The sequence below is a fragment of the Pteropus vampyrus genome, unplaced genomic scaffold (assembly GCF_000151845.1).
Source record: "Pteropus vampyrus isolate Shadow unplaced genomic scaffold, Pvam_2.0 Scaffold2, whole genome shotgun sequence".
NCBI lineage: Eukaryota > Metazoa > Chordata > Mammalia > Chiroptera > Pteropodidae > Pteropus > Pteropus vampyrus.
Genome location: NW_011888783.1, coordinates 13,099,790 through 13,109,234, shown reverse-complemented (window position 1 = coordinate 13,109,234; position 9,445 = coordinate 13,099,790). Strand labels below are relative to the sequence as shown.

Genomic DNA, 9,445 nt, shown 5'->3' with positions numbered 1-9,445 from the left:
AGATGGGAGAAGTCCTTGCACACCACTGAAGTTGTGCAGGTGGGAGGCGATGATGCTGGCCACTCGCTCACGAGGTACTGCAAAAGATTCGACAGAGCTTAGTGGCCAGCGGCTTACACTTTGCTCCTGTGTGCCTGTGGAATGATTAGCAGAAATGAGATTTTGGGGGAAGAGGGAGAAGAAGAAAGATAACAGACATTCTTTGAGCCTAGAACACATTATTCATGGTTGAAAATCCAGGACCAGAACCCATATTAAATCTTCAGAACTGCAAATACTGAGACAGAGTTAGGATTATCTATGAAGAGAATAAAATAGATGAGATTGCTCAGGGAGAGAATATATAGGGAAATTTATATCTAGAGGAAGAAAGGAGAAGAAAAGGGGAAAAGAAAAAGCGAAGAAAGAAAAAATGGAAAACAAATTTGCCATCACCCATGGGGGGCCTAGGGCCAGGCTGGATGCTTTATCTAACTAATTTGTTTTGTCCCCACATAAATCTTACCAGATAGAGACAATTCTCTACATTTTACAGATCAGCAAACTGAGGTTCAGAATTGCTAAATAGTTTTCCCAAGTGGAGATAAAATTTTCAGCTAAGTGTGACTGCAAAGCCCCAGGTTATTCTGTTTATCCTGCTGCCTCTCTTCATGGGTAAGAGCAGAACAAGAATGGTAGGTTCTCTCCTAAAGAAAAAAATTGGAGGGCCAGTCAACATCACAAAGAACTTCAGGGAGATGCTGCAGATAATAAATACTTCAGTCTGAGACTGCTGTGGAGGAAGAAGAAAGGGAAAACATTGGATTTAATAATCCAGAGCTTTAGGTCCCTACTTACAGAATTCGCAGAGAAAATGATGATGAAAATATTCACCAAGCAGGGGCTCCTGAAGACTCATCTAAATGTAAAACATGCCTAGAATCTGGTTTAATTCAGTCTGCATCTATATTAAAATCATTATAGAATTGTTGGACAGTATAGGAAGATTGACTGTGTAAGGTACTACGTACAGGCACTATCTGAGGTGGTTTCTAGAAAGTATACGCTATGGTCTCTGCCCTCATGGAGCTTGTTACCTAGATGGGGAGATGAGAAATAAACATACCGACATTTAAACAATGGACAGTTTAAATGCTTAGTTCAAATTTCAAAGTTGCCAAGTCAACTGCACCAGTCATGAAGGGAGGGAGAAACCACTTCAGGTGTCGTAATCTAGTTAAGGCTTCGCAAAGGAGGTGAGATATGAACTGACTTATAGCTGGAACAGTACAAACAGATTTTCTGAAAACAACCTCTCTATTTCAGTTTAATACTGCACAGGTACATAAAGTAAAGCCTGGGGTGACAGAATGCTCAGAGGGACCGGAAGGAAGGTCGATTTGTCACTCCTAGTATTTATATCACATTCTGGCTTTTGCACCAGTTCATCTTTCCAAATCCTAATGTTTTACACTGTAATGCAGAATCATGACATTAAGTTAGAACTTTCAAAACCTTGTTTCATTTCTTTAAAAAAAAAAAGTAATTATGTTTCATGATTAAGACCATGAGTTTTAGAGTCAGGTATCCCTGACTCAAATGTCTATTTTGCCACCTCCTAGCAAAATGATCTCAGACAAGTTACTTACACTTCATCTTCAAAATAGGTACAATACTACTACTTAGCTATCATGCAGACTAAGGTAATCATTTATGCAAGTATTTAGCATATTATCTAGCCCATAGTAAACATTTTTTTAAAGTATCAACTTTTCAACAACTTCTAAAGTAAATTCTACATGCGACATTACCCCTTTGTACATTTCAGCAATGTAGTGCTGTAAATTTAATCACAAAGGAAAGGGCCCAAATTATTTCTGCTTCTTGAGGGACACATCTTGCTTAAAGAATCAGTTCTTTCATAAAGGTCTTATAGGTCAACTCCTTCTGACTTAGGAGGGCTCTTATTCTGTGTGATTTCTTCCCGTTTGAAAGGGTCAGGATTGATAGTTCCTGATAGGTCTTTATTTTTTAAATAGGTCTTTGGAAGCTTAAATTAATATCCAAAATTGAATTAACCAACTTTGTAGAGCCCCCCAAATCTGACCAGAGATAACAAAGAACAACAAATCCAGCACTAAGGTTTTCAGTTTGGGCCAGAATCAAGCTAAGGAGAGTCACCACAGTTTGGAAACACAAAGATAATTTGATTACTCCACAGCTTGTGAGTACAAATGAAATCATGTCAGTGGATCTCAGCTGTCATGTGCATAACTGCAAGACCACAGACACCTCTAGGTCCTCTCACTAGCCCCCAGCCTCTAGGGAGACATTCTGTCACTTGAGGCCCCTTGTCAAAGCCTACTCACTCCACTTGAGGGAGGCCAGGCACTGGTTCCCAGAGTGCCAAAACCTCATGGACTAAGGGAAGCAAGCATACTCTCCCTAAGCTCTGCAAATTATTTTGGCCCCTAGGTCCTAAGATCATATTGCTTTTGTCTACATTGTCACAAGTTTCCTCATAAAACAGCTCCTTTAGCTTGTACCCATACCCATCTCTGTACAGGTAGCGGGTAGGGCTGAGCTGACCATTCATACACAGATGGTTTCTTGTGTGCCAACTCCTCCTTTCAGCAAAAAAGAGATGCTTATGAATCATCTCATGCAAGTAGATATCTGGTGTGAGTGTTGGGGGATATGTGTATATGTTGCCAAGACACTTACTGCACACTAGTGCACTCTAAAGAGGAAAAACTGGCTTAGAATTCGTGATAACATTCATTCATTGATGAAAACCAAAGGTTGGTTTAGAAACCATTAAAATATTTTCAAAGTTTGTTTTTTTAATACCTGTCCATGTTTAACAGCTTCCCACATTCAAGTCATAATTCTATTTTGACCCCTGCAGTGAGGATGTTTAAAAAAAATCTGACTTAATAAAAAAAAAAGAAAGAGAGAAAAAGAAAAACACAGCAGCAAAAAATAGTCTTTGAAATGAGTCTAAGAAAAGTAAAATAAATATAATTGTCACTTAAACTTCAGCAATACTTCCTGAAAAGTAAAATTAATCCCTTAGCTTATTTTAACTCTAAAAAGTAAGACCTCCCTAAGATCACGATTCATTTAAAATAATGAGTGAATTGTAAAGAAATACTTTAGCTTGTATTTTACTAGAACCAGGTGCATTGGAAGATGTAGGCTTTTAAGCAAGTTTCCTTCCTATAAAAGGCTGCAGTTTAAATTCTCCTTCATTGGCATCTTGCTTCCCAGTGTGACACTCATGCTGACTTCAAACAGAGCTTCACGAGCTCAAATATACTGACCGTGGAGGGATAAAAGAGAATTGCTTTATGACAGAAAACACATAATTCCTGAAATGTGGCTGCCCCTGAAGTGAGGGTCAGTGAGGTAGATATAAAACCTCAGTGTCCACAAGTTGCAGAGTAGTATAGGAGAAAAATAGATCCAAGTAAACCAAAACAAGACAAAATAAAATTCCCCAGGGCAACTCACTTCACCATCTTTAATTGTCTGAAAAACCTATCTTAGCTAAAGGTTCAAACACAGAGAACTGTATGAAATTAAACTTAAGATTATTTTTTAGAATTAATTCTCAAAACAAGTCTCCAAAGCAGAAGACGAAATATCTGAATAAAATGATGTTAATCATTAGACTGTGTTTGTACTGACATTTTTGTTCTCAACACTAGAGTTCAGTCTTCGCTAGAGACTCCCAAGGCTACTCTTTCAAGAATGAACCCCATTAAGTGCTAGACAGCAGTGGGATGAATCTTGCATGAAGTAATCAATAGGGTCTGACTTTTTGCTGAAAGGAGTTGGGAAGCAGGACTGGTCAGCTCAATCCTGCACTTACAAATACTGAAAACATGTAGGCAGAAGCTAAAGGATAGATACCTTCAGGGAACTCACAAACAATAGCAATGAATTGTGATTAATACCCTAATGGAAAGATGTGCACATTATTATGAGAACAAAGAAAAGAAGGGCCAGCCCTGTTTAGGTTGAGAATGGTATTTGAAGAATCGCTTCACAAAGAAAGTTGGCCAAAGAAAGTCTTTGTAGGATTAGTAAGAGTTCATCTGGCAGAGAAAGTAAAACATGATTCAGGCAAAACCATAGCATGAGTAAAGCTTTAGAAGTATGAGGTTTTCTGTATTGATATGCTAAATAGTCGAGGTAAAACTTAAGATACAAGGTAGAAGTGATGAATGAAGCTACACTAGAACAACCCAACCAACATATTGTGTGGTTTCATGCACATACTTTGTATCCACAACCACATATATACTGATGATTCCTACATCCATGTCAGGAGCCTATTGGGTCCTAAGTTCCCTATATAAATATATCTAAGCACTTTCTGGACACTTCTTCCTGATTATCCCCAGGCACCTCAAATTTAACATTTTCAAGACTGAACTAACACACTTTTCTTGATGTGCTAATAAGTATTAATAAAAACTGTTACCGTTAACTAAAAATAGATTATTGGTTTGGGAACAGAAGTTTCGATCAACATCAATACCATCTATTTTTGCATTTTCAAGTAATTGTCCTCTGACAGCTTGAGTATTATCCAGAGGGGGTAGGATTCAGAGAGGTGAAGGACCAGGAACTCCTAGAACTCTTTAGGACAGATATTTCTTTTTATGCTTTGTAAACAAAAACTGATTTTTGTTCTACATGTTGCTCCTGGTACTATTTGCCATTTCGCTTCATCAAATAGAGAGGTTTGTCTGAATTTTGGTCACAAAGAGAAACTCTATTCTTTTTTTCTTTTCAGATAGGCCTGTCTCTTCCTGGGCCCCTCCTGAAGCCTTGAGCTGTGCAACACTATTTGAAATTGTTTTTCAATTAAGAGATTAAGGAACTAAGTCAATAATACCAGTAGGACTCAAAGCCAGGGCCCCAGGAAAGTCTTAAACGCCCAGAACTGGGGCATTAATAATCTCCTACTGGCTTCAGTATATCTTTGAAGGTTACCAAATAAGGCTTTTAGTCATAAAAAGTAATGAGAGAAAGTGTAATCAGCAAGCAGAATCAGCCTGTCAGTTCTCGCACTGTGGTGTGAGAGGAAGATGCTGCAAGTTGCAGAAGTTCGGAAGCTTATCATGACCTGTTATTGGGCTTGCCTTTAAGGTGCTGCCTGAGGAAACTTCATCACACTCTCATTTCTCTCATTTTAAGCATTTCGTGTTATCAGAAATTAAGACATGGAGATCAAATTAAGACAAGGGTAAGATGTTTCCTATTCTTCATTTCCTCAAGTTGTGCAATTAGAACGATGAGACTTATCACCACAAGGAGTTGCTGTCACTTTGGGGAACTGTCTTGTGATTCTCTAATGGGTGTCAGATAGCATTGCTGTGAGCGGTTGGTGTCTAAAATGTTGCATCATATAGTGACAACTCCTTGGTTCACAGCTGAGCAAATCTAGTTGTTTTGTTTTTGTTTGTTTGTTTGTTTGTTTTTATTTTTTGTATCTTGGCCCAACATTTCTTAGCTATGAAACTACAGATAAAGTTTTAATAACTCTGGTTATTCATTTTTATAATGGAAAATAAGGGAAATATAACCCCTTTTACAGGGCTATGTTGAGGATACCATAATATAATGTTGAAGACTGCATGCACATAGAAACCTCTCAATAAATATCAGTTCCTTATATCACAAAGATTTTTCTTTTATTAAAAACACTAAGGTGAGACATGCTCTGTTTAACTGCTTATTTCCTGGTGCAAGAAAGATGTTACTGTTTTTTGATTGTGGCATCATCATTAGATTTGGAGAGGTGCTAAAGAGAAAATGTGTGAGCTGGCAAAATTGTTGATAATAAAGCACATGGTTAAAATTCTGTCTTGCTAGATGTTTCGAGTGGCCCCTCTATATCTCTCTTGGGGAGTGCTGTGGCCACCCCCATCCCTCAGTTCTAGATTGAGGGCATACCTTCTCAACAAGTCTTGGGCATATGTCTACATGGCAAAAAAAGGAGCAGTGGGCCCTACATGTTAAAATATTAATTAATCATGTTAAATGAGAGACCTGCAAAAAGTAAGAGAGTCAAATATAAGCCAATTGTTAAGGCTTCCTAGTTGCCATAATTCTATTTACTGCATAGCATCAATCTAAGGGACAGCTGACCTACATAGGCTACTTTATTATGTTTGATTTTAGTATTTATTCATGTGTCTTGTTGATCATGGTATGTTTTTATAGCTTTCATTCTCCTGTATCACAATTTTACTAGAGTGACAAGCTTACTGGTCTGAAATAAATAAGGATAATGAAAGGGTTTGCCTTTCATTTGAGTTTTCATGTTCAAAGGAAGGAAAAAGAAAAGACAGAAATCACATATGTTTAAGAGGTAAAGGTTAGGTGCTTAGGAAATATGTGTCCTGAGTTTCTTAAGAGTTTGAAAGGTACACAACTTCATTACAGATATTTCTTCTCCTTCATTGATGTTTATTTGTTTATAATAAGCATCATACAAATGGAGCATGGATATATATACCATGAGTCATGGAGGGTATTTATAAAATGTGGTTATTTGAGGGGAGAAATGTGCAAATCCGGAAATACAGAAATGACACGGATCCCTGAGAAATGCGCTTAGGTTATGTGTTAAGTGTTTCAGTAGAAAATCACAACCTTATAACACTGTATGTCTTCAGGTATAGGAGGCAGGAAATATCTAGGTGACTGTAACAATGAAACTTCATGGTAAAGAATTGGCCTTGATACTAAGAGGGAGCCTCAAAATTCAGTCTCTGGTACTAGTTTTGTCTTCCGTTGAGCTAACTCAGACCTGCTGAGAAACCTCCTTGCTGAACAACTAAAAGCGGGTAAAAATGAGCCTCCAGGGCCATCTGGATCCCTCTTTCTCAACTAGCAACATTAAATATTGGTATAATGAGGTTCAGTAGCCTCGAATTTGCAAGACAGTAGATAGTCAAAAAGAATGTCTTAAGGTTCTTTTTTAAAGTTACATAGCAGCATTAATCTTGCTTGTGTTCCAAGGTGACCAGTGGTAGCGGTGATGGTGTTATTCCAAGTTTTAATGTTTTAAATGTTGTCTTCATTTCCTTGAAATCAGAAAAGGTATCACATTTTATTTATATAAAACACCCACCGCATGTTTCCTAGTACATTCTTCTTAGCACTGTAGAAGAAGATTCATGAAGAAGAAAATAGAAGAGGATATATTCATGACATACTGTGGAAATAGTCTATCTTATATCAGTGTGTAAGTTTGTTTAACATTCTCTATTACTCTAGGTAATAAAGAAATTTAAAAGTAGGTAAAAGAAGAGAAGAAACCTTCCAAATTGGTAGAGTAAGGGCCATTGAAAATTTGTTTCTCCATAAAATAAGTGAGAATGGTAGCAACAATTGTCAAAATCAACTTTCCAGAGCTCTGGAAAATAAGAAAAGGCCTGCAAAAATCCAAGGAGCATTATTCAAGAAAAACGTTTGAATCTTTGCACGGCTAGCAAATTTTGTGGCATTTTAACTTGCTTATTCCCATCTCCCTCTCCCCAGCTGTAGGGTAGCTGTGAAAACTAATAGCCTCATAATCATGTTAGCTGTGAAAAACAGCAGCTTAGCAGCCACTGGCAGAAAAAGCACAGATTTGGAGCTCCCCACAAAGCTTATCCCCAGAGAACTGTCATTATTTGACCTGTTTGGCAGCTCCATGGAAATCTCCACTCACAGAGCTTGTCTTTATTTGACCTGGCTTGGAGCTTGCTCACAGCAAACAGCCTTTACCCCTAGGGCATTTGTGGAAAAAAAAAAAAAAACCCAGTAGCAATTGTTTACACATTGCAACAGCTTTAGGCAGGGATAACGATTGCAGCTAAGGAGAAGCTGAGGAGAACATTTAAAAGGAGAAGTATGAGAATGAAATATTCCTAGGAGGCTTTGAAAAGTTCTCACGTATTCCTAAAAATCTAGAAGGACATGCACACTTATACAGTTGTATGTATGCTTGGGAAAGACTTGAGAAGGCCCAATCTCTCAGCTTCGGTTGACCTTGAAGTTCAGTGTACGCAAAAAGCTAAACCTAAATAAACTTTTTGTCAGAATTGAAGGCATTCCCCAGATGCACACAGATACCCTCAGCAAGACTAGAAGACTTATTGGTTCAAGTCTTTCAAGGCCATTAGCTGACAATTATGCTAACCAAAAGAGAATTCAATTGCTGCAGACAAAAATAGTTCAGGAATGTCACTAAACAACAAACAGCATCAATGACAATAATAACAACAACAAATAAAAACATCTCTAGATGAAGTGAGTAAGGAGTGGATCTGATTTGCAAAGTTTGCACATTATATTATTTAAAATACTCAGTTTTTGACAAAAAATGAGACATACAAAAAAATGGGAAAGTGTACAGAAAAAAAGCAGTCAATACATTTTTTTCCCCATACACTGAAAAATAAAAGCAGTCAATAGAAACTGTTCTTGAGTAAACCTAGACATTGAACTTGGTAGACACGGAAATATTTAAATATGTTAAAAATACTAAAGTGAACCATATCTAAAGAACTAAAGGAAAATATGAGAACAATGTCTCACCAAATAGAGAATATCAATAAAGAGATGAAAATTATTAAAAAATAATAATAATAGTTCTGGAATTGAAAAGTACATCACTGAAATAAAAAATTCACTAACAGGGTTCAATAGCAGGCTTGAGAAGCCAGAAAAAAGAATCACCAAACTTGAAGATAGGTTAATTGAAAATATCTAGCTTTAGGAAGAGAAGAAAAAGGAATAAAGAAAAATGAATAGAGTCTCAGAAACATATGAGATTCCATCAAGCATATGAACATACGTATAATGGGAGACTCAGAAGGAGAGACGAGAGGAAAAGGGGCAGAAAGAATATTTGAAGAGATAATGGCTGAAAACTTCACATATTTGATTAAAATAAACATAATCTATACATTCAAGAAGCTCAACAAACTCCATGTAAGATAAACTCAAGGGGGTCCACCCCTAGACACATCTTGATCAAATTGCTGAAAGCCATGAATCACAGGAAAGACGTGATTCATCATGTACAAGTGATCCTCAATAAGATTAATTGTTCCATGATCAGAAACCATGGAGGCCAGAAGGCAGATGAATGACATATTCAAAGTGCTCAAAAAAAGACTGTCAACCAAGAATTATGAATCCAGCAAAACTATACTTCAAAAATGAAGGAGAGATTAAGACATCCTCAGATAAACAAAAACTGAAAAAATTCATTGCCGGTAAACCTGCCAGTAAATCTAAAGTGAAAGAACACTAGAAAAATTGAATCCACATGAAGAAATAAAGAGCACTGATAAAGTTAACTCTAGGTAAATATAAAAGACAGTATAAATGTATTTTATGCTTGTAATTCTTTTTCCCCTGCTATCTCATTTTAAAGACACCTGCATAATGCAATAAT

The 9,445-nt window shown here is 37.0% G+C and overlaps 1 protein-coding gene across 1 annotated transcript in view; it reads right to left on the bottom strand.

Moving 5' to 3' along the window:
* Positions 1-9,445, bottom strand: part of PDE11A (phosphodiesterase 11A) — a 327,576-nt gene that overhangs the window by 178,541 nt on the left and 139,590 nt on the right. The window lies entirely within an intron of this gene.